The 24,487-nt window shown below is 40.7% G+C and overlaps 1 protein-coding gene across 1 annotated transcript in view; it reads left to right on the top strand.

The window, feature by feature from the left end:
• Nucleotides 1–6,180: 6,180 nt before the first annotated feature.
• RARB (retinoic acid receptor beta) overlaps nt 6,181–24,487 on the top strand; it is an 829,117-nt gene continuing 810,810 nt past the window's right edge. Inside the window, exon 1 of the mRNA XM_020971099.2 lies at nt 6,181–6,269. The gene's annotated coding sequence lies outside the window, so the exon portion shown is untranslated. The remainder of the gene's footprint in view (nt 6,270–24,487) is intronic.

The raw sequence follows: 24,487 nt of genomic DNA, 5'->3' as shown, positions 1-24,487 counted from the left end.
GTGTGAAACCTAAAGCTGTGGGTCCTGGCAAAAGAAGGACTAATAAGGGAATTGTTTGTGAGCTTTAATCACAGTTACAGATTTCTTGCCATTTAGGAGAATAGTTGAAGAACTGGTTCCCTAGTTAGGAGAACAAGTGACATCTGCTGGAGGTTAGTGTTCAGGGATGGTGGGTTGAAATGATCAACAGCTGAGAGATGAGACTGAAGGTGAAAGATATTAAAGGCAAGCAAGGTAGCTTGAATGAGGCCCATGGAGAAGACTTATTTGGAGGAGCCAGCCCAGACAGCCTCATCAAGAGTCCCCCTACTGAGGCCACCATACAGGTCCAAGGGAGGGGAAAGTGCTCACTGGCGAGTAGCAATCTAGGTGCCAATTCCAGACATATGTGTTTCTATTAACCTAAAAAAACCTTAATTACATTTTATTTTTCAAATAACATTTTTATTAATACATCCCTGCCACTACCTCCCATTATGTGTATCTCCATAGTCCAGCAAAACAAATTCTTGCATTAGCCAGGAAGTGAGTAATATCCTTTATCTTCGTTCTTTTGGACTTATCAGTCATTGAGTTGATCAGAGTTCTAAAGTCTTTCAAAACCGTTTTTATCTCTAATGTTGTTATTGTTATCCTAGTTCTGCTCAATTTCCTCTGCATCAATTCATAAATATCTTCCTCATTTCCATTGAAATTGTCCATTTTATCATTTAATGGCATACTAATATTCTGTTACATTTATGTACTATGATTTTTTAGTTATTCCTCAAAAGAAGGATAGTTAGCTCTTTTATTTCTAATTTTTGGTTACTACAAAAAGAGCTATTCCAAATATTTTTCTACATATAGACCATTTTCTTATGTTTAAATATTTCTTTGGTGGGTAGAAGCCTAGGGACAAAGCATATGCATAGTTTGGTAACTTTCTGGGTATAGTTTCAAATTCCTTTCCAGAATTAGTAGGCCAATTCACAAACCTGCCTGCAGTGCTCTAGGATTCTTGTTTCCCATAGCATCTCTAGCATTTGTCATTTTCCTCTTTTGTCATTTAAGTTTCCAGTCCCTTACATTGCTTTAATTTTTAGTAATTTAGAGTATTTTTTTCATATGATTGTTGACAGCTTGGATTTCTTCTTTTGGAAACTGCCTATTCAACTCCTTTGACCATTTATCTGCTTGGGCAATGGCTCTTGGTCTCATGTATTTGAATCAATTTCTTATATATCTTTTATCAGAAATGTTTGTTGCAATAATTTTATACCTGTTGCCTGTTGACCTCCTGATTTTTTTTTTTACTACATTAGAAGTGTTTGTTCAAAACCTTTTTAAATTTTATACAAGAAAATAGTTCATTTCATCTTGTGAGAGGCTTGATATGATTTATTTAGTTACAGAATCTTCCCCTCTCCATAGATCTGAAATGATGTGACTTTTTATATCTAGACTATGGATTCATTTGGAGCTATCTTGGTATATGATGTGAGGTTTTTGTCTAAATCTAATTTCTGCAAGACTGCTGTCCAGTTTTCCCAGCCCTTTTAATCAAATAATGAGTCCTTTGTCCAGGAACTGGGTTCTTTGGGTTTATCACATTCTATGCTACTGTATTTTGTATAGCCAATCTGTTACATCTCTCTCTCTCTCTCTCTCTCTCTCTCTCTCTCTCTCTCTCTCTCTCTCTCTCTCTCTCTCTCTCTCTCTCCCTCTCTCTCTCTCTCTCTCTCCCTCTCTCTCTCTCTCCCTCTCTCTCTCTCTCCCTCTCTCTCTCTCTCTCTCTCTCCCCCAGTACCAAATCATTTTAGTCACTATTGTTTTGGAGTTCAGTCTGAAATCTGGTTCTCATAGACTGACTTCCTTCCCATTTTTTTCATTACTATCCTTGATATTCTTGGTCCTTTGTTCATATTTGTGGATTTTGTTATTATTTTTCTAGATCTGTGAAATATTCCTTTGGGCATTTGGCACAGCACTAAATAAGTCTAAGTAAATTAATTTAGATAGTATTTTCATTTTTTATTATACTGATTTGACCTACCCACGAACAAATAATGTTTCTCCAATTATTTAGCTATGCCTTTATTTCTGCATAGTGTTTTATAGTTAAATTCATATAGTCTCTGGGTGAATCTTGCTACATATCCAAATTCACAGCCTCCGTAGTTATTTTTTTTAACAGAATTTACCTTTCTGACTCTTCTTGTTGGGTTTTTTGGTTTTATGTAGGAATGCTGATCTTTCATGTAGATTTATCTTACATCATGTAACTTCTTCAAAGTTATTTCCATTAATTTTTAGTTTACTATAAGTCAGTTAGTACACAGTTTTAAGCACCTACTATGTGCTGGGCACTGTGCTAAGTGCTGGGTATGCATTATCACATTTGCAAAAAAAAACAAAGGAAGGAAAAAAAAGGGAGGGAGGGAGGAAGAAGAGAAAAGGGAAAAGAACATAATTATTGACTTTTAAATAAAATTTAAACCATTACCTTTTTTTTTTGTCCAGGCAATGGGATTAAGTGACTTGCCCAGGGTCACACAGCTAGTAAATGTCAAGTGTATGAGACTGGATTCATACTCAGGTCCTCCTGACTGGTGCTTTATCTACTGCACCCCCCCTACCTGCCCCCTAAACTATTAACTTTTAAATAAAAGTGTGAATGATGTGAAATCATGTGAGGAGAAAATACAGCATGGTAGAAAGTGCTGGATTTGGAGTCCGAGGACCTGAGTTCCAATCTTGGCTCTTCTACGTCTTACCTGTGTGACCTTGGATACGTTGTTTAATCTCTCTGGTCCTCAGGTCCTCCGTTATCAGACAAGAGGGTTAGACTAGATCCTTTTTTGGGTCCCACCCAGGTTGACATATGTAAGTCTCTGATTCTATGACAAGTTCAAATGTGGTTGGAAGGAGCTGGTGACTACTATTGGGAGTGGTGACTGATGCAAGTAAGATTCCTGAGATCTCATGTCAACTGGGTGGGGACAAAGAAGCCCCAAAGAAGCTTGAAGTTCCCCAAATTGAATCTGACTCTTCAGCCATAAATATAATAAAAAAACAACTGGTTCTATGATTTGGACTGTGCAGGAAGCTCCCCAGGAAGAACTCCTACCACTGCAGATTGGTATCTGCTTAGCAAACTCCTCTTAGACTTGCCCTAGGGCACTGAAAGATTAAAGGACTTGACCAGGATCACACAGCCAATATATGTTAGAGGCAGAATTTGAATTCAGGACTTCCTAACTCCAAGGATGGCTCTCTACCCACTACATCAATGGTGTCAAACTCAAATACAAATGGAACTGTGAATTATTAATTAACATATTAATCTTATCTAGGTTGCATTGTACCTTTATTTTATTAAATATTTCCCAATGACATTTTCATCTGGTTCTAGCAGCACATAGGAGTCTTGTGGGCTGCATGTCTGACACAGGCTTTGTGATTATAGCACATCACCTTTGACACAAAAATTGCATGTAGAAATTGAAATTTTGTAAACTGAGTGACATTATCAATCCACTATTTTAAGAAATATCATAGTATTTCCCGCCATCAAATGATTTGATCGATGATCTTCATTTTAGACACAAGCACTTTATCCCCATGGAGTTTGCCGAAAGCACATTGGAATTAATGTTTTGTCCCTGTATTGCTTATCAGCAATAAGATACGTGATGCCAATCATCTTAGAGAAAACTAGAGTCCATTGGTCAGGATTTTCAAATGACACTGTTTTGTTGATTGGTTTTTTCTCCATTTTACCTGGCTGCTTTGGACTTCTAGGCTGATTTAGATCAGTGGTGCAGAACTCAAATAGAAACCAAGGAAGGAAGCATTTATACAGCCCCTGCTATGTGCCAGGCACTGTGCTAAGTACTTCACAGCCATCTCATTTGATCCTCACAACAACCCTATCTCATAGGGGCTGTTCTCATTCTCATTTTACAGTTGAGGAAACTGAAGCAGAAAGAGGTTAAGTGACTTGTCCAGGGTCACACTAGTAAGTGTCTAAGGCTAGATTTGAATTCAGGTCTTCCTGACTCAAGGCCTAGCATGTGCCAGCTAGGACAACTAAACCATACATAAGGATCTCTACTGATAGCCTATTAACTTAGAAAACCACATATTAACATCATTTATATTTAATTGCATTTTCATTTATTTTGTTAAATATTTCCCAATTACATTTTAATCTAATTCAGGCTGCACTCAGAAGTGGCCCACGACACAATGTTTGAAAACCTTGGTCTGGATGACCTTGTATATCACTCTGAGGAGTCTTCATGATTTTGCTACTTGGTGTGTGTGTGTGTGTGTGTGTGTGTGTGTGTGTGTGTGTGTCGGGGGTGGGGGGGAATTGATGATACCATATTTTAAAAAACAATGCATAATCCTTTGGGGCTCTCCAGAGATGGACTGGGTGGTCTAATGGAAAAAGCACTATATCCATAGTCTAACAATTAGCTTTCTGTTTCAACTCTGACACTTCCTATCTTTTCTCCATTCTGAGCCTCAGTTTCCTCATCTGTAAAATACTGGGATTGGACTAGGTGACTTCTAAGGAACAGTAGCGCCCAATCTGGGCTGGGGCCAAAAGCAGCCTCACTGCCCTGGAAGTCTGGCTGGCTGGAGGTGCCAGGTCAGGGAGCCCACGCCCAAAGCAGGATTCCACCTGGGCATCCCCCCAAACACATTCCCGGAACCGATGTGCCCCTCAGTGGGTAGGACTAACCAGCATTAGATCCAAGATCTATGAACTTTCTTTTTGTGATAAGGCTTAAGAAAATGTGGAAATCAACTGGGAAAAGGCCTGAAGTTTTTCTCTTTCCTTAAGACTGTTGCCTTTACACCCCCTAGGAAAACTGCCTAATTAAAAAATCTGGTTAAAAAGCAGGGGGAGCTAGCTAGTCTGTAACCTCTGAAGCGCTTCATCTTTACAATAAAACAGTATGCATTGCTTTAATAACCGCGGGTTTGGTTTGTTCAGAGAAAAGTGATTGCTGGTCTCCAGTCAATCCATCCAGGCTTCCTGAAAGGCATAGTTTAAAAAAAAAAGGCTAAGTAGAAATACAATGGTGCTGAGTGAATGATAGAGTCTTTCTTTTATTTGTTTATTTGTGCCTTCACAAATGATTATTGCCAGATGCTGTCTCCGGAAGTAGAAACAAGAAGTTGGGCATAGACAGTTTGGCAATTAAAATGGCCAAGTTGGCAGCAGATCGCACCCTCTTCCGCTAATATATTGCATTTATGAATGAAAGGGAACGGCATCCCAGTGGCTTTCCTCTTGAACTGGCTCATCTATTACCAGGCTAATGATTTTCCGTCCAGGCAACAGAAAAGGCAAAGGCCTATTACAGCGGCTGCAGAAAGTTAAAAAGACATTATGAATATACAACCTCAGCCCTGGCTTTTACCAAGCCTTCTCCATAAGATTGCCTGATGCCAACGACAAGTGTTTATTACACTTAATAATGTTTACATAATTCTTCCTGGAGCTCATTAGAGCTGTCAAATCTCAAGCACCCCCCACCCCGTTTATCTCTAAAGACTTTACAGTCAATAGAGCAAGACAGATTGCACCCCTGCGCCTGTGGCATTTTCTGGGGGCTTGTAGAGCCTGCCAAGCCAACCTGGCCCGAGTGTCTCCTCGGCTGGCATGGCTGACTTGGCAGTTCTACCCACTGAGGGGCACGTCGGTTCCAGGAATGCTTTTGGGGGGATGCCAGGGTGGAATCCTGCTTTGGGTGTGGGCTCGCTGACCGGCCACCTCCAGCCAGCCAGACTTCCAGGGCAGCGCAGCGCAGCACCGGCCCCTTGGGCAGCCCGGCTCCGTTTGGCCCCGGGGCCAGACTGGGTGCTACCGTCGGGGCGGGGGCAGAGTCGGGACTTGCTCGAAGGCAGGGTGGTGGAGTAGCTACACAGACTGTGCCCCCCCCCGCCCCCCCACTCCGCCATCGCCGCAGGAGCCGGTGCACAGCTGCCAGTCTCAGGCGGCGGCAGCAGGCAAGACAGCCTCAGCAGCCCCGAGCGCGTGGCAGAGCTAGCAGGACCACCCCCACCCCCTCCCCAGAGCTGCTTGAGCTCAGCCTTGGTCCGGGGCGGGGCGGGACAGGGCGGGGCCGGAGGACCGAGGGGGCGGGGAGAAGAGGCTCCAGCTGGCTCCACTCCGCAGCGGCAGCAGAGGCAGCGCAGCGGGCCGAGCGAGCAGCAGCTGCCGGACAGGCAGCCGGGCGCGCTCCGGGAGGAAGCCGGCCGGCGGCCCTAAGGTAACGCGATGGGGAGCGCGGAGGCTGGCCCGGATGGGCTGCACGGGGAGCAGCCGGGACTGGCTGCACTGGGGAGCCCCCGGGACTACGCTGAGTCACCAGAGGGCAGCTCTCCACCCGGGGTCGCCCAAGGTCCCCTTGGCGCCCAGCTTTGTTCTCCTCCTCCCGGCGGGGCGGCCGAGGGCGTGGGCTGGCAGTTATGGATGGGGCTGTCAAGTTACGCTGCGCCGAGCTGAGCCTCTTATGAGTGGTGGCTGGTGGCACCTGTGAACCTTCTGCCTCCCGGCCTCTCGTCCTCCCTTCCCAGGGCTGCTGACCTGTCCCCGACTTGGGGAGAGTGGGCCACCAAAAGTTTGCACCCAGGGCTTGGACAGCCGACCTGGGAGCAGAGGCTGCTCACATCCCTAGAGTTGGAGAAATAGCAAAGCGCCCATGGGGAGTGGGTTTGGGGGAGCTGGTCCCTGGAAGAGGGACAGTCTGGGCTTGGAGAAATCTGTTTTTGCAGTAGTGGTGATCCCTGAGGTTCAGGATCCTCTTCCAAGGATGGAGATGTTGATGCGGCTAATGGATGGCGAGAATCGTGGGGTTGGGAGTCTGGAGGGACCTTAGACGTCCTGTTGGAGAGCAGGGAGAGGATCAAACTTCATAGCATGTCCGAGATTGGAAAGAGCCTTGTTCTGTCACTTTTCACTTCTGCCCAATTCAACAAACATTTTATGCAGCGTCTGCTATAGTGGCTAGATGGAGAGCATCAGAGTTAGAAAGATTTGCCTTCAAGTCCAGGCTCTGACACTTACTGGCAGTGTGACCCTGGACAGGTCACATCACTGTGCCACAGGCAACGTTCTAAACCGTGAACACCTGCTTTGGTAGAAGGAGTTTACTCTTAAGGAGCTCCCTATACCAATTAAAGCGCAAGTCTAGTAAAAATCAAAAACAAAACAAACAAACAAACAAACAAAAAACAGGAATATGCCAGACCTTGTACTTCGGGGCTGATGGATACAATAAACCAATCTCTGAGCTTACATTCTTACTTCGTGTGCTATTTTGATGGAGGCACTTCCCCCTCTGGGCCTCAGTTTCCTCCTTATAAAACGAAGAGTCTTGGATTTGATAACTTCTAAGATCCTTTCCAGCTTTAAATCTTATCAACCCCTTTCACTGTGGCCACCTCTCCCTCCCCAATGTTTATTGCTCATTTCCTTCTAGTATGTGTCTCTGTGTCTGGCCAAGAGAGAAGTTTTGCTCTGATCTCCTGAGTTAAAACTGAGTTCTAACTAGAGATGATGAGCCAAGGGTAGCCGGGACTGCGCCTTCCTCTTTTAGCAGCCCTGTGAATCCCTCAGGCATCTGGGGAGCTTTAGTTCCAGGCTTCATCTGTGCTCTCGCCTGTGGGTTCGTATATGTATAGATGCATTGGAAGCAGCGTGCTGCCCACGGATGCATTGCTGTCTTTGGGAAGAAGAGCTGATATGATCCGTGATCATTCTCGGGAGTCTCGGCAGACTTCCCCTCCCCCGCCCCAACCCTCACGGTGACACAGGGAAGGTAGTGGTGGAAGGTTACAAACAAAAGAAGGGGCAGGCTCTGGAGGGAGCTCTGGTCTGGTCCTGTCACTTGGTAAAACCCTGGATGAGTGGGTGAGGGCGCAGAAGGCAGGCTGGGAAAGTACCCATGGGTGCCGGTGTGACCAAGATATCTGTGAGAAAAGCCAAGAAAAGGGAGGTTAGAAAGGTGTGTTGGGGGGGGCGGGAAGGATCTAAGGAGAGAAGAGAGAAAAGAAAACCGAGGTCAGTAGAGGGAAGGGGACTAGAGAGAGGGAAGGGGGGAGAACAGGAAAGAAGGACGAGAAAAAAGAGGACAGGAGATGGGGAGAGATAAGGGGTGTGTGGGATGGAAGAGAGAGAGGAGAGGAAAGAAGGGAGAGAGAGGGAGAAGGTGGGAAGAAGAGTATCACAAAAGCTTTCTGCCTGGTTGGTTGTAGAATTGCAAGCTACTTTGTAAAAGCTGTTACTATTAAAACAGCAGCAGCCACTGGGAGGAGAATCCTCAAGGAGCAAGAACATGGCTTATTTGGTCCAAGGAGTTTTGGAAGGATGCTATGGTGGCGGGGAGCGTCTCCCAGGTGTATTGCAGGCTTCAGATCATCTCCTCTCACACCCCCATCTTGCCCGGGGCCCACCCTGCCAAACTTTTGGCCGTCAGAGACAGAAGTGAAACTCACACCCACCTAGACAAAATGTAGCGAGAATGAAGTTTAAATGAAGCTTTAAACAGGAGTAAATGGGTTGTGTAACTGCTGAATGTTGCTAAAGTATTGTCAGGGCTATAAAATAACCAGACAAAAATAAAGAGAAAAAAAAATAATTGTAACGAGGGAATGAAGGCTTTACAAGAACTTCAGTAATGAACACATAACAATTGATGGTATGATGCAGTAATTATTTTCGTATTTACGCCATTAACGATTGTAATTTAACGTTAATGTCTTGGTATTTTATTCCTTCTCATTTGCAGACAAAAGCACATCTGAGACATCATCAGGGAGTAATTTGGTAATATAAAGTCATGAATAGGAAACACTAAACTATGCTCAGAACTCTGACAACGTGAAGCGCAAAGCACAATAACCTCATTTGCTCTTTATTATCTGTCTTTATAATTCTGTTTACCGTCGTTTGCATAAATGAATAGCTAAATTGTATATACCACTTCCCTTTTTGGAGGAAAAAACCGCTTGATGCTTACAAATCTGTTGGAGAGAAAGGGGGGAAAAAAAACCCAAACCCTAGTAGGTAATACTTACATTAAGCATAAGAAGATACATAAACTTTGTGGAATAGAACACTTGTGCAGATAATCAGAATGCAAATTCAATCTCCTTTAGGCGGCCTTATCTTCTCTCATTCTCAAACCGTTTCTTTAAAAATATAGATTAGAGAATGGGCAACCCTCCCACTCACTAATTTATTGAAGAGAAGGTTAGGAAGGAGCTCTCTTCTTTTCAATTTTCCTTTAAAAAAAAAAGAAAAGAAAGGCAAAGAAAAGAAAGCAACCAAAACCAACAGCAGCAATTACATCAAATTCCAAACTTTATTTACCAAGAAGAGGAAGTTCTGTCTACATGAAAGCATGAATTTGATGTATTTACTGGAAAGGCAGAGGGAAATGGGAATAAGGACCAAAGGTTGTCTAAAGTTATTAAGAATAAAGTTTCCAAAATTAACATAAGGAGTAGATGAAAAGCTATATATGTTACTTTGGTTCAAGGGGAAAAAAAAAACTCCAAGAGGAATTTTAATACTTCATGACTTATGAACAATAATAAACATCAGACTAGAATATTTTAAGCTAATACATATTACTTCGGCCTTAAAATTGTTTCTCAAGACTCAAAATGTACAACACTTAAAATTACCCTGAACCTCTATGACAATAAACTATCTGAACAGAAGTAAAATTTTTCAGTTATTTGGAGGTTTTTGAATTTTTATTTCACATCCTCTAGGTAAAGCATGAAGATTATTATATGAATTACTTTTTTTTTTTTTTTAGTTTTCCTACAAATGTGTTGGCTGTATGAAGGCCCAGGGAATCTGTATAACTTTAACAGACAGCCCCTGAAGATAATGTTACTCTCACTCCCACATTCATTTACAGCAAGAAAGGCACAAATAATGCATACAGGACATAATATTTATAGGGCACGATAAATATGTTCCCCAAGAAAGCCTGTGGTCAAATAGGAAAATAATTTTCACTTCTTTAGTGATTACAAAATAACGGTAAATGAAATCTATAAAATTATCGAGGCAAGGACATTTTAAACATAAGGAAGTCCTATGTGAGTCCTGAAAAACAAAAATACGCTTTTCCCAAATCTCACAACTTTAAGATTCTAGAAGTTCTCAAAGCATATGTTATCTTAGAATTTGCCTCATTATACTCTCAGGAAAGTGCTTATAAAAATATGTCACTCAACAGCATGCATTCCAATTGTACTCTACCCAGGGGCTAGAACCAAGAAGGTGAAATCATATGGCCATTTTTTTAAACCTCTGCTAAAATGGAAGAATTATTTTAGGGGTCCTGTGTACTAGCAACTTTTCAATGCAGTCCCCCCTTTTAAAAAGGGTCCCATTTTAAAATAATGGGAGGAGGTGACATTGTCATATTTGTAAGTCTTCAATTACTGAATCAATATTTTCAGTCCAGGCAGCAGGGCAGCTAATTTGAGACCTATAGCTAATTCAAGGGCTAGTAACCTCTGTGTGTGTGTGTGTGTGTGTGTGTGTGTGTGTGTGTGTGTGTGTGTGTGTGTGTGTGTGTTACTGATACATTTGGTGTTCAAGTAAAGTATATAGACCTCTTCTCAGTAAAATGAAATAAATAGGATTACAAAGGAAACTAATTATATTGAAATATTATTTTATATGTATATATGTATGTGTTTATATGTGTGTGCATACATACACATACATACATGCATGCACATTCATGGACAACATGTTAAGAACCTCTAAGATAAACAGGTAGATAGTCAAAAGACATTGGATAACTAGTTAGCATTTATATAGGTCTAAGATTTGCAAAGTACTCTAATCTGTTAACTTATTTGATCCTCACAACAACCCTGAGAGGTAGCTGCTATTAATATCTCCACTATACAGATGAGGAAACTGAGGCCCAGAGAAGTTAAGTGATTTGCCCAGGATCATGTAGATAGTAAGTGTCTGAGGGAGGATTTGAACTCTGGTCTTCCTGACCCCTAAGTTCTAGGCTCTCTTTATCGTGCCATCTAGTTGTGGGTACTATATAGTATCAAATGTGTACATAGTTCTAGAGGAAGGTGAAACAGGTAGGCAGGAGAATAAATCAGATGTGCCACAGTCATATGGGGGGAAAATAAGCAAGATATATGTTATGTATTATGTTTAAGTTGAATGATAAAGGATAAAATGAGAAATAATGTTCTAATAGCTATTGTTTGAGTAATAAGGATAAAAATAATAGCAAATGGCATTTGTATATTGCTGTAAGACTTACAAAGTGCTGAACGGACATCTCATCTAATCCATATAGCAACCCTTCTGAGGTAAGTAGTATATTTCAGGTCTTTTTATTTCTACTTTGTAGATGAACAAGTGGAAGCCCAGCAATTAAGTGACTTGTGGAAGGTGACACAACTGGTGTGTATGTGTGTGTGTGTGTGTGTGTGTGTGTGTGTGTGTGTACACATGCACAATATATATGTGTATACATATGTGTGCATATACACAATATATGTATATGTGTATATACATATACATATATATATGTGTGTATATATATGTGTATATGCATATACATACATATGTCTATATGATGAAACTCACTTTGCATGTGAATTACCATCATTACTTTAAGAACAAAAAACATTTGCTCTTCCAAATGGCTAACTTTTACCTGTTCTTTGAAACAAGTCCCACTCACTTTAAAACTATGGACCCAGTAAATTAACAAAAGGCACAATTACAAGTTATTATTCTTTTGAAAAGGAAATACGCTAATTGTCTTCCATATTGGAACAACAGATTCTGGGACATAGGGCTGTCACATTTGCCAAATTAAGAATACTATGTCTGGTTTTAGTTCCAGAAAAAATAAAATGAGATTAAGTAGGGCCACTAAAAAAGTCATTTCAAATAATCATTATTCTTCAACAGCTCAGTTTGTTTCTTTGCCAGTCAGGCTCATTTAATCCCAATGGGAACAGAGAAACAGCGTTTTTAAGCACTCAGATATCCAGCAGTAAAGGTGACTTGGATGTTGTTGTTGAGAGGCAGATTATTTGGGTGAGGTTAAATATTGATTAGAATCAACAAGCTCACTCAGGAATATTTTGGTTTTCTACTCGTCCCTTCCATCTGCAGCTGGTCTTGGGATTTGAACCATGGGCAGCTTGCTAGAGATGTTAGTGCAGATCACTTTGTGTGTTGTGCATTTGCATATTTACTTGGTTACAGGGATTCATGATTTCAATGTAACCATGTCAACAAAACTCAAGAGATTTCTAAGTGAGGTCATTGGAACTCTAAAGTCCAAAAAAAGTAGAAATACCATCTTTCAAGCCATAGGAAACTTTTTAGTCTTCCATTTGAAAATCTAAGAGCTATGATTACATAAGAAGAATTCAGTTACTGATATGTTTCATATGTTAGCCTCAGACCCTCAGTGGTCATTGAGTCCAACTGGTATTTGACCATAAATAATAATTTCCCTCTTCAAATGTCCCCAACAAATAGTAGCCTAGCCCCTGTTTGAAGACTTCCTGAGAAAGGGACCCCACTGACTCCTGTGGCCATCCATTTGTTAGGACATTTTTGTTACATTGAGCCTAAGTCTGCCTTCTCTTTGCTGCCACCCTTTGCTCCTCTAGGTCCAAGCAAAATGAATCCAGTCCCTCTTCCAAATGACAGCCTTTCAGTTACATAAAGAGAGCCTTCATATCCCCTTCCCATAGGATCCTAAGTCTTCTTTTGGCTAAACAAACACTCCTAGTCACTTCATTTGATACTTGTGTGGCATATTCTTTTTTCCGCTCATCATTCTACTTACTGTTTTCCAGGTGTTCTATTTTTCTGTCTCTCTGAATTTATGGTACCCCTGCAGTATTCTAGTTATGGCCTAGGTAAGGCAGGGTATGGTGGAAAAATTCCCTTCCTTACTGTTTACCAAATACTCAATCAGTATTATGTAACGAACCTTTATTTTATGTTTCTGATGTGTTTATAGCTATAAAACTACACCTTGACTTTGATTCCAAGCTAACAACCAGCTAATAAAATCTAGCTAAGAAGAGGTGAAAACAGATCAAGTGACTGGAGATTGTGCTGAAAAGGAAATATTTCTTTACTTTCTGAAATCACTTCCTCAGCTTTTCAAATACATGCCCATTGAACAGTAATCTCAGCTAAACTGGGGAGGTAGCCACCTTACTGGGTTGTTGTGAGATTTTTCAACAAACATTCATTAAGTGCCTCTAGTATGTGGGGGCTTGTGACGCACTGACAAAAATGAACCATTCCCTGCTGGTGACATTCTTATTGCTATGTAAATACTGTGTAAACCAAAGTGTTTTCTAAATGGTGGCTCTTCTGACTCTGCCATTAACCAAGTAGATAAGTCAGAGCATCCATGGGCTTCAGTTCTTCAACTGTAAAATAACTTAGTTGCACTAGCTGACTTCTAAGGTCTCTTCCAGCCTTAGAACTATTGTCTGATTATGGGGATGATGATACATTCTGCATGCTTACCAAATATCTACCTAGACACGTTGTTATCATACCTATAGGTAATACAGAAATGTTTCCAGTTTTCTTTGCAAAGATGTAGTCAGTGGATATGTCATGAATATGTTTTCTTCCCTCTTTCCATCAAAGGCACCTCCATCCTTGTGTTCACCCCGATTCATAACATGGATCATCTTCAGTTCTTCGTTTTCCCTTATTCCAAATTTAGCCTCAGAAACTTACTAGATGTGTAATTTTGGGCAAGTCACAACTCCTCTGTGTCTCAGTTTCCTCCTCTGTGAAGTGGGAATAATAATATTTACCTCCTAGGGGTGATAGAGATGAGATAATCTTTATAAAAGTGCTTTGCAAACCTTAAAATGCTATAGAAATGCTAACTACATATGTGTGTGTGTGTGTGTGTGTGTGTGTGTGTGTATTTGTGGTGTATATGTATATAGTGTGTATATGTATGTGTATATATGTATATATATATATATATACACATACATACACACACACACACACATACACGTGAAAATATATTCAATTTTAATTCAATAAACATTTATCAAGAGCTTACTATATTCCGGGCACTATGCTAAATGCTAGGGTCACAAAAAGTGCGAAAGATAGTCCCTGTCTTCCAAAAGCTTAAAATCTAATGAGGGAAGCAGTATGCAAATGAATACATAAAAAGCAAACTACATACAAGATAAACAGGAAATAACTAAAAAGGGGAAAATCCTGGAATTAAAGAAAGCTTAGAAAAGGCTTCCTGGAGAAAGTAGGATTTTAGTTGGGACTTAGAGGAATCCAGAGAGATCAGTAGTTGGAGAGGATGAGGGAGAGTGTTCAGGCATGAGGGACAGCCAGAGAAAATGTCTGGAGAGGAGAGATTGTGTCTTGTTTGTGGAACAGCCTGAAGACCAGTATCACTGGATGGAAGGGCATATGTCAGGGTGTAAGGTGTAAGAAGACCAGAAAGGTAGGAGAGGGCTATGTTATGCAGGACTTTGAATGCCAGACAGAGCTTTTATTTATTATTTGCTCCTGGAGGTAATAGGGAACCACTCAAGTTTAAAGTATAGGGGGTTTATATGATCAGATCTCTTTAGGAAAACCACTTTAGGGGCTGAATGGAAGATGAATTGGAGTGGGGAGAGACTTGAAGCAGTCCCACCCACCATCAGGCTATTGTAGTAAGCAAAGTGAGGTCCCACCAGAGGGGTGACAGTGTCAGAGGAGAGAAGGGAGCATATTTGAGAGATGTTGCAGAGGTAAAACCAACAGGGCACCATATTGGATACGGGGAGTGTGAAAGATAGTGGGAAGTCCAGGATGACTCCTAGGTGAGCTTGAGGGACTGGGAGGATAAGGGCGCCCTCTACAGTAACACACACACACACACACAGATACACACACACACACACACACACACACACACATGCACACACATATAAAATATGCACATGTACACACATATGCATTTGTTGTTCAGTCATTTTCAGTTGTATCTAACACTCTGTGACCCTGTTTGGGATTTTCTTGGCAAAGATACTAGAATGATTTGCCATTTCCTTCTTCAGCTCATTTGACGGAGGAGAAAACTGGGGCCAACAGGGTTAAGTGACTTACCCAAGGTCACCCAGCTAGTAAATATCTAAGGCCAAATTTGAACTCAGGAAAAGGAGTCTTCCTGATTCCAGAGCCTGAGTTCTATCCGTTGTACTACTTAGCTGCCTCGCATATACATACATGTGTGTATATTTATACATACACATATGAACATGTATGTATCCACACATACATATGCACATGTTCAGTGACCAAGCCTTGCAAATTCTGCCTGCCCAACATTTCTTGTCACACTTACTGCATGCATAACTACTTCCCTAGTTCTATCCCTCCTTACCTCTTGCTTGGGTCATTGTAGTAGTAGCGTTGCCATTGGGCCCCTTTCTCCAAACTCTTTCCCTCTCTAAGCCATACTTCAGACAGCTGACAAAGTGATACTCATAAAGCTTTGGTCTGACCCTGTTCCTGACCTGCTCAGCAGGTTCTAGGGGCTGTCTGTTTTCTCTTGGACTAAATAACAAAGTTCTGTGATATTTAAATTGCTTTATAAGCTGTTGGCTCCCCCAGTTACCTGTCTGGTGTTTATACCCATTACTTATAGAACTCCCTGCCATCTATAATCCCAGCAAACTGGCATTCTGATAGCTAATGACATTTCCTTTCTTATCTTCACTTCATTGAAGTGGTTGGAGCCCTTTCTCACATTTGGAATGTACTGAATTTTTACCTCCATAATTTAGAATCCTTAGCTTGCTCTAGGACTCAGCACACATCACCTCCTACATGAAGCCTTTCCTGATTTTGCCTAGCTTCTAGACAGTGTCTCTACCCTAAATGACTATGTATTTGCTTTGCATATGTTTTATATCCACACATACATGGGTTGTTTCCTTGCAGGCTTCTTGGGAGTAGAGACTGTTTCATTATTATATCTATCAGTCTTATCGATAAATACTTGAATGCCTACTATGTGCCAGGCACTGGGGCTACAAATATAATGAATGAAAACGATGCCCACTCACAAGTAGCTTATGTCCTAATGGAAGAAGCTAACATTCTCATCGGTTCTCCATTGTACCTGGAACATAATAAATGCTTAGGTTCAGCTCTCTTTCTCACACAGATGTGCTGTGATTAATGAAGAGAAGGAAGACCCAAGAGTCATTGTCCTTTTATTTGTCTCCCAGGAATTCCCTCTGCTGGCTTACTGACTTTAGGGGACTATCCTGGTGGGTAGCGCACTGGATATGGAGTCAGGAAGACCTGAGTTTATTGGACAAGCCACTTTATATTTTAGCCTCAGTTTCCCTATCTGTAAAATTTGGATGATAATAACACCTCTCTCATAGGGTTGTAGTGAAGTTCAAAAGAGATTATTTATATATATATATATATATACATATACATATACACATAAATGTATGTATATATATATATATATATACACACATATATGTATGTAAAACACATTTCAAACCTTAAAGTGCTATATAAATGCTAGCTAGTTACTATTAATATGACTAATAATTTCCATACTCATTGTGAAGCCACTTCAGGTCAAAACCACCAGTCTCGCCTTCCTTCCTTGTGGTAATTGCTTATCTATGATCAAAGAAGTAATGTCCCTTCTTCCTCTGCACGGGGGATACATAGCATATGGCAGGGTAAAAATGGGTATGGGGGAGCATCTTTCCCATCTGACTCTGCTTCATCCATTCCATTGTCTCCTTCTTTCTGCCTCTGCCATTTAACCTCGCCTCAAGAAACTCAAGAGAATGTTCTGTTTGTAGGCTGGGAGGGCATATGGTTTATAGGGAGTGAAGTTGCCAGATGGTAAAGAAATGCTGAGATGGAGAGGGATTCCAGTTGGCAGCTAGCAGAAGTTTTGGCTGAGCCATGAACCAAACAAGGGATTGGGGTGGCAGTGAGATAAGTGGTGGCATGACCATGTGTGAGGTTACTAACATATGCCTGGGAGGCAGCATGGAATAGAAGTTCTAGTATTGAATCAGGCCCAGGATTCAATTCCTGCTTCAGACCTTTAGTAGCTATGCAACCTTGAAGGAGATGCTAAGTCTTGCTGAAACTGAGTTATGTCATCTGTAAAATGGGACTAATAATAACACCTTCTTTATAGGGTTGTTGTTATTCAGTCATTTCAGTTGTGTGTGACTCTTTGTGATCCCATTTGGGCTTTTCTTGGCAAAGATATTGGCGTGGTCTGACATTTCCTTCTCCAGCTCATTTTACAGATGAGAAAAATGAGGCAAATAGGGTTAAGTGACTTGTCCAGGGTCATACAGCTAGTAAGTGTCTGAGGCCAGATTTAAACTCTGGGCTTCCTGACTCCAGGCCTGGCACTCTATCCTCTGGGCCATCTAGCTGCCTGAAGTTGCAGTGAAGATCAAATGAGCTTACGTATATAAATGCACAAGCTCTGAGGTTGATAACAGTCTCTTGTATCCAGTCCTCCACAGCCCAATCATATGGGGGTGTGGGAGAGGGCAAGTGAAAGGGAGAAGCAGTGTAGGATGTTGGATCACTGGTCTTGATTATGAAGACCTGAGTTCAAATATTACCACTGAGAGTTTAGCTTTATGAGTGTCTTGAAAGTATGGACTGTTGTATCTTTGTAGCTTTGTATCCCCAGCATATTGTACAGGGCCTGATACATAGTAGGTGCTTAATAGATTCTTGTTGATTGATGGTGACTATAGACTAGTCGCTTAACCTCTCAGAACCTCAGTTTCCTCATCTGTAAAATAAGGATGATAATAGCACCCACTTCCCAGGGTGTTTGTGAGGCACCCACAGCATACTTTCTAAGCTATAAAGCAGAATACGGTGTTAGTTATCATGTGCTTTCTTTTTTTTTTTATTTGCGTTTGTGTGTGGAGGATTTCTGCATGCATCTACCTTCTCTATATTCATTCTTCTGCCATAATTGACGAAAGGACAATCTCAACCCCAAGAATTCTTTTGGAATATTAATCATCAAGAGACAGTGTAGCCTTGAGCTGGAAAGGAAGAGTCAGATGGGGATTCAAATAACAACTTTGATGCCTTTTACCTGGGTGAACTTGGGCAAATACTTTAATTTCTTTGAACTTCTGTTTCCTCATCTAGAAAATGGGGTCATAAATGCTTGCATTTTTGTTTTTTAACTTCATAAAGTTGTTTAAGGAAAGGACTTTGGGAAATTTGAAGTGCTATAGGAACATGAGTGGCTGCTGTCAAGCAGTCCCCAAGTCTTTATTATCCATCTGCTATGTGCCCAATAACGTGATAAGAATAAAAATTCTTAAGCAAACGAGAGAAGAGGTTATATCATGTCACAGAGCATGGAGCTAGGAGTTAGGGTGACCTTGGGGAATTCACAGAATTGTTGAGTTAAAAAGAAAGGTAGAGGTCATCTATGAATTCTCCCTACAACATGCCCAATAAATGGCCATCAAGCTTCTAGAATGGCCAATAGTGCTAGGGAACACACTGTGACCCAAGGGTAACCCTTCCAGTTTAGGATAACTTAATTGTTGGGAAGTTTTCCTTTTTCCAGAACCAAAATTGGGCTCCCTGTAATTTTCATGCATTGGTCTTAGCTCTACAGAATGAATTTTATCCCCCTTCTGCCATATTGAAGCTATTTTCTTTTTCAAGACAGTGATCTTATTACCTCCAGTGCATCTTGCCTTTTGAACTCGTTTTTTCAATGATTCCTTATATGTTGCCCATGATCCAGTGACTCTGGGCTCTTTGCTGTTCCATCTCCCTACTCCTGGCATTTCACTGGCTATGCCCCATGCTTGGATCTCTCTACCTCCTCATCTCCACTTTCTGGCTTCCCTGGCTTCCTTGAAGATTCAGCTAACTTTCTATCTTTTTCAAGAAGCTTTTCCCAATCATCCTTAATCATAGTTCCTTCCTTTTGAGACTACCCTCAATTTATTCTGTCAATATTTTGTTTGTATATAGTTGTTTGCATATCATATCCCCTGTTAGAATGTGAGATTCTTGAGGGCAGGGACTGTCTTTTGCCTTTCTTTGTATTCCCAGCTAGAATGTAGCACATCAATTGACTTGACTTGATTTCCAGTCCTCAGTATATTCTCTAATGTTGGTGTCATTCATAAAATGAGGTAGCCAGAACTGAACATTGTTGTAGGAATGCCCAGTGGACCATCCGACTTCTCACTCACTCTCAACCCTTATCTTCATATAAGTCAGCGAACCTTGCTGGGCTCCAGGTGCTTCATCTGAAATACAATGAGTTTGGGCCAGATGACCTCGGAGATCCTTGAGAGCCCTAAAATTTTATGCTTCTATTAATAGAGAATTCTATTAGTAAAGACCACACACTTTCACACATGATATTTGAAAATGAACCATACCATTTCCTAATAACTTGAAAGATGTAGAGAATATAAAGTCCTACTATATCTATCATTTATTGATTTGTAAAAAAAAAAAAAATTTGATTTGGTAGAGCAAAGTGCTTCCTTATGTACTCTTTGCCAGCCAAGCAGCTTCAACCCATACATCAAAGTCATTCCAGATTTCTTGAATGATATAAAAAGAGAAATGACTCGGATCAATAACTCTCGGATCATAAACATCATGTGACATGTAGAACAGCGAGTTGTATACTCACCAAAGGTGTTCACCACCATGATAGAGGAGATCCAGCACACCAAGTTGCAAAAAGGTTCATTGTGGATGATGAGGTTCCCTAGATTTTTCTGTATTCAGATGACATCAGACATCTAGAACACTTCGGCCATTCATGTATGAAATACCAAGTGAATTGTCCAAATTGCAACTTACATTTGGATGGACAACCTTTAGATCTTGTTTAATCAGTTCCAGGAAAAAAAAAAAGTTCTTGGCACTGTCAAATACTTCAACATCAAAAATAGATTAATTTTGAAACATTAATGGTAATGACATTAAAGAAGAGGTACTAACATCTGCACACTGAGAAACATGGAACCTTTTGATTTGCAGCTGAAACTTTCCCTATGTGCTGACTCACCCATCAGAATATGAAAGAGTAGGGATTGTCATACTTTTTAAAAAAAATTTTTAATTTATGGAATAAAACAAATATTTCCATAATATAGTATAATAAAAAAGACAATTGCATGTGAAAGTGAAAATCTATTATGCACAACTTGCTACTCCTTTTAAATATATAATAAAATTATCATGTAAATTTCTTATCATAATGCTTTCTACAAAGTACCTTTGCCTTAAAGCTCTGGTCTGTGTTCTGGACAGAAGAGGAACATGGGGATAGGATACAGCATGCAGTTATAGGATGACAGCCTGCCTGGTAAGGAATTGGGACCAGATGGCATCAATGCTTTGAGACAGAGAGGAAGGTATGTCCAAATGAGAATGTATGGCACGTAAGAGGTAGATATTCAGGCCTAGCTCCTTAGGTAAGATAATTTGTAATTTTATGGTAAGGGGATGGTCCCAAGCTAAGAGCCTATAGCATACATATGAAAGACATTTACTAGTTAAGGCATGGGAGAAGTGTTGGACATGGACTCAGGAAGAGCAGAGTTTCAATCTTCAATCTCGACACTTAAAAGCTGTGCAAACCTGGGAAACTCATGAACCTTTCATAGCCTCATTTTCCTCATCTGTAAAATGTGGTTAATAATAGCACCTGCCACCCAGGATTGTTCTGAGGATCAAAAAGATAACATAAGTACTTTGCAAATCTTAATACTATATAAATGCTATATGTGTATATATTATATGTTACATATATGTTATATACAATATACGATATATTTGTGAGTGTGCATGTATATAAAGTATGCTGTTGTTCAGTAGTGTCCAACTCTTCATGAGCCCATGGACCATACTGTCCATGGGGTTTTCTCGGACACTGGAGTGGTTTGCCATTTCCTTCTCCAATGGATTGAGGCAAACAGAGATCAAGTGACTTGCCCAGGGTCACACAGCTAGTAAGTGTCTGAGACTGGATTTGAACTTGGGTCCTCCTGATTCCAGCCTCAGTGCTCTATCCCCAGCATATTATATATACACACACGATGTATATGCGTGGTTATTATTATTGTTATTATTATCTGTGAGATCTTGAAAAATCACATAGCTCATCTTTCTGCTTCAATTTCCTCATAAATGAAGGGGTTGGACTCAATGACCTCCAAGGTCCCTTTCAGCTAAAATTGATGCTCCTATGACCTTATGGATTAGTCATCCATATTTGCAGGTTGGATATGGGAGGCTGTGGCATGGATTTCCTCCTTAATGTGTCTTGTGAATAATTTGTAGTTTATCAATCCCTTTCTTTAGGTGCCTCAGTGCTGCATGCCCCATGAGAATCTGAGCATTAGAGCAATTAGCAATTAAAGATAAATCTGACCATTATCAGTCAAATAAGAATTAATTAAGTACCTCCAAGGAGGTAAGTATTACCTGTGCTGGGCCTTGAAGAAAGGGTTACAAAAATGAAATGGTCTTTGCCCTCAAGGAGCATACCGTCTGTTGGGGGAGACAGTATGTTCCCATGTGCAATACACAGAATAAACGCAGGGCCACGTAGTGGAGGGAGTCTCAGCAGCTGGGTACAGCAGGAATGACTTCCTATAGGGCATGGCCTTTGAACTGCACATTGAAGGAAAGCAGCCAAACAATGACATGAAGACAGGTTCATCAGAAATATTAAGATAATTGTTTCAAAGTTTGAACTGCTTGAATTTTCATTGTGTTACTATTACAGACACACATTTGAGTTCTTTTCTGTCTGTTGTTTGGCTCTGAGCTGTAGGCAGAATTGACATTTTGAATTAATGCTGAAAGACCACTGGTTGGGGATAGAGTGAAGAGGTTTCTTGAATAGGTACAAATTGGATCCTCAGTAAGGTGGTCAGCAAGTGTTCATTGAGCACGATTGGGCAACACCATAGTGCTAGAGCGCCTACCCTGGAGTAAGAAAGCTTTCTCTTCCTGAGTTCAAATCTGGTCTCAGACACTTACCCTGACTCTCAGCAACTTACTTAACCCGTTTGCCTCCATTTCCTCATCTGTGAAATGAGCTGGAGAAGGAAATGGCCAACCACTCCAGTATCTTTGCCAAGTAAATCCCCCAATGGGGTCATGAAGAGTCAGACACAACTAAAAAATGACTAAACAACAAGCATATACAAGGTTTCCCAAAAGAAACTTAGTGCAGTTTGAAGCTACTAAGAGCTATGAAGGCTTAAAATTGCACTGTAAGACCTTTGGGTGACCCTACATACAAGATTAATCAACAGAAGGAAGGCATTAATCTTTTTTTTTTTTGCTTTTAGGCAATTGGAGTTAAGTGACTTGCCCAGGGTCACGCAGCTAGGAAATGTCAAGTGTTTGGTCTGAGGCCGGATCTGAACTCAGATCCTCCTGACTTCAGGGCCGGTGCTGTATCCACTGTGCCACCTAGCTGCCCCTAGGAAGGCATTAATCTTAAGAAGAACTGGGAAATATTTCTTGCAGAAGGTAGGATTGTAGGGGAGACTTGAAGAAAGCCAATAAGGCCAGGAGATAGAGATGGGGAGGAGATATCCAGGGTTGGGGGATTGGATATCCTTTGAAGCCCCGTGCAACTTTCAAATTCTGTAATTCAAAATTACCTCTGGTATATTATAATGAGCCCCAAATCTTGTTGTGTGTAGGGTTAAGAATGTTCCTGGAGTTATCTACCCTGCACTGAATTGTGCCAATTTCTGAGCTTCATGCACTTAACCCACTTTGCCTGGAGGAAATATGCATAGCTACCTTCAATAGGCTTTGGGGACTGGGTAGCATTTGTGGGGGTGGCATCTGGAAAATTGGATCTATTTTTAGATGTTTATTTGAAAGAAAAATAAAGCAATAGACTTTGTTATGAAAGACCACAACTGGATTGCTTTGGTAATATGCCCTACATTTCATTTTTAAGCCATATTAAATGTTTCACTTAAACAATGACAACTGTAGTGTTCATTCTGATAATTTAATAATAAGGAAAAAAACCTTTAATCTTGAGCAGCTGGCTTGTTTCTTGCTTTCATTATCAATAGATTTAATATTAAGGGTAAAATACATTTCATTGAAGCATTTTGATTAAAGATGGTGGGTGATTATGTGAGTTTGATATGAATTTCTTATATTTTCTTATAGTGTGTGTGTGTGTGTGTGTGTGTGTGTGTGTGTGTGTGTGTGTAAGAACAATTGAGTAAAGAATGAAGTGACTTAATCTTACCTGTGTAGAGACACCAGTGATTAATTACACAGTCTTACTAATGAAGAAGGCAAGGGGTAGCTGCCAATGAAACATTTGGAGCTTTTCGGTAACTGCATTCACTGGGGTCATCAGTGACAGATGTATGTGATGACTTCCACCTCTGGGAAAACATTTGCTATCCAAGCCTGGCCAGATGATCTGAAAACTCTATTGATCAGCCAACTATCAACCTTTGGCCAATGGAGGAAGCGGTGAATTCATGTAATAAAGCTACCACAGATTGAGTCAGTTGGTTTTCTTTGTACTGCAAACAACCGTGGTATCAAATAGATCAATTATTTAATTTTATAAGGAATAGCCTCTTAGGATAGGCTCAACCACGCGAAGGCTCGCCTTCATATAAGAAAATTACATTATTAAAGAAAATACTGAGTTCTGGTTTCTTAGTTTCCATTCCCAGATTATTTGGATGACCCTGGCTGAAGTGCTTACAGGGTAGCGATATTATTTTCCTAATCTTCAAGGTAAATGAAGGCGACAGTGCTGCCATGGGACTATAAGTATTTAACCTTGTTTCTGTTTGGGAAAAAAAAATTTACTCAGAGTTGTAACTAGGGTAGGTGTGATGGGCTTTGGCCCAGGGGGCCAAAATTTAGGGGATATCAATTATACTTGCATTACTTTAGTAGTGTAGAAGCAAGTTAGCATCTAGCAAGCAAGAGTAATTAGTTTAAATAGGAAGTTGCTACGTGGTATCTGAAATTCCTTTCTCATTCCCCATGACCTGGTGAAACATTTCCCAGTCCTACCCTTCATCTTCTGCTAACCTCAGTACAACAGTGATCTTTTTGTGTTCCAAGGTCTTTATGCTCTCCTCATCTTGGTTCAAATGAATCTAGTGTATAATTTCTTGTCACTTATTCCAGGCACAAAGTCAACAAGTCAGCAACGGACATTTATTAAGTACTTGCTATGTGCCAGGCACCGTGCCAAGCTCTGGGAATTCAACTACAAGAAGAAATAAAGATCAGCCTCAGACACTTGACAATTGGCGGCTGTGTGACCCTGGGCAAGTCACTTAACCCCGTTGCCTAACCAAAAAAAAAAAAAAAGAAAGAAAGAAAGACAAT

This window comes from Phascolarctos cinereus, unplaced genomic scaffold, assembly GCF_003287225.1.
Source record: "Phascolarctos cinereus isolate Bilbo 61053 unplaced genomic scaffold, phaCin_HiC Scaffold_1;HRSCAF=81, whole genome shotgun sequence".
Classification (NCBI taxonomy): domain Eukaryota; kingdom Metazoa; phylum Chordata; class Mammalia; order Diprotodontia; family Phascolarctidae; genus Phascolarctos; species Phascolarctos cinereus.
This window is presented reverse-complemented; position numbering and strand designations above follow the sequence as displayed.